Raw genomic sequence first — 1,877 nt, forward strand, 5'->3', positions numbered from 1 at the left:
AAAAAAAAAAAAAAAAAAAATTATTCTTACAGGCGTAAGGTGCTATCATTTGCACTCTTATACATAAATGAGAACTCCAAAAAGCTTTTTGTTCATATGAATTATATTTCTTCATATTTACAATATTAGAAATTCAAACTGAGAATTTTTTAAAGCTCTATTTCACTAATGAAAATAAAATCGTTACGTTAACATAAATAATATAGTTTTATTTAAACAAATGACTATTTTCTAAAACAAAAACACTTACTTAGAAGAGTTCCACTGTTTTGAATGTTTGCAAACCTCTGTAATTTTTGCTTAATAAAAGACATCTGGATTCTTACATCTACTTTTGCTGAACCTGTTGTCATATGTTGCTTTGATTTAAATATGTGGGAAAAATGGGGCTTCCCACAGATGTTTAGTTGGAAAAGGGAGGATTCTGCAGATTCCCTAAAAGTGTCTCAGGGACCTCCAGGACCTCTCTAACCTATTCACAGATCATTGCTCTACTACAAATTCTATAACTCTAAGTGACAGCAGCAAATCTTAGTTCCTTCATAACCAAAAACTCTCATGATGCATCCAGCCATCTTTTGGTTTGGCTTCTGCCATCTCAAAACTAATACATATGATATGGCTAAATATGGAACATTTTCTCTCCTTTTTCCAATAATGATGAGGTTTTTTCACTTTTTCATTTAATTTATTTAACTGCAGTTATGATTCCAAATCAGGTTTTTCACTATCACTGAATAACACCTACTAAGCCCTCAACAGATGTTTGATAATAACAAAAAAGCATCATTTCTTATTGATTTTTACATTTTTCAGCCAGCTCTGACTATGACCTGACCATACACTAACTTCATGCTACTAAGCTTTTATCTGCCAGGAGAAATAAATTTTTTTAACAGAAATACTCGCTTTGATTCCCAGATTCTCCATTACTACAGGAATACTGAATTCAGAGAGAAGCATCATTTTTTAAAATTTTCAAGTGCTGGAAATATTGGAAGCCACTTATCTGTGATATCTTAATACTCTCATGACAACATATCAAAAATGTGCATGAAAATTTTTTTAATTTTTAGAATAATTTTTAATTATCATTAATGCTTCCATGAGTTAAGATTAAATCACAAATTAATTTTGCTTCCATAGCGTCCTGATTAAAAAAGAAATCAACTTTCACACACGCTAATTAGATAAGATGAAGCCACTAGTGGGGAGGAGGGAATAATCAGATCTGTCAGGAATCTAAGATACTTACAAGCGGATGATATGTTTGCTCAAAACACAGTTTGCATTTTTCAAAAGGCAGCAGCTGTAGTGGGGCAGCTTTTCACAATTAGCTTCCATCCCCCGGTGTGGCACAGGTGCTGGCTTGTAACCTCCTCCTCTCTCTAACCCATGTCCTCTCCTCTCTACTGCCTGGTTATACATTAAAAGGAACCCTTCCGTCTATCTCAAAGAAGATAGCTGGCGCCTCTCTGAATTATTAATGCCATCAAAGCCTACTAATGGAGTTCCCTGGCTCTTCTCTTCAAAAGGAGCCGGTTTTTGCAGATTTGGTGAATTTCATGAAGAGAATATTTTTGGCACTTAGGATATATAGAATGCTCCACTTCCACACTTGTTTTAGAGGACAGACTATAGTAAAAACCAGAGATGAGATGATTAGACTCCATAATTACATATTTGATAACAAGTAGTTCCTACTATAGTTCTATTAATGAACTCCCTTATTTTTGTTCCTCTAAATTTTTGTCAAACATATTGAGAAAAAACATTGAATAATGTTCATGCATTTTATGCACATGGTGTGCTCATAGCTGTATGAGAACCGACAACAGATTTCCACATCTACAGCACGTTATCTGCAAGAATAATTT

The sequence above is a fragment of the Mandrillus leucophaeus genome, unplaced genomic scaffold (assembly GCF_000951045.1).
Source record: "Mandrillus leucophaeus isolate KB7577 unplaced genomic scaffold, Mleu.le_1.0 Scaffold96, whole genome shotgun sequence".
NCBI lineage: Eukaryota > Metazoa > Chordata > Mammalia > Primates > Cercopithecidae > Mandrillus > Mandrillus leucophaeus.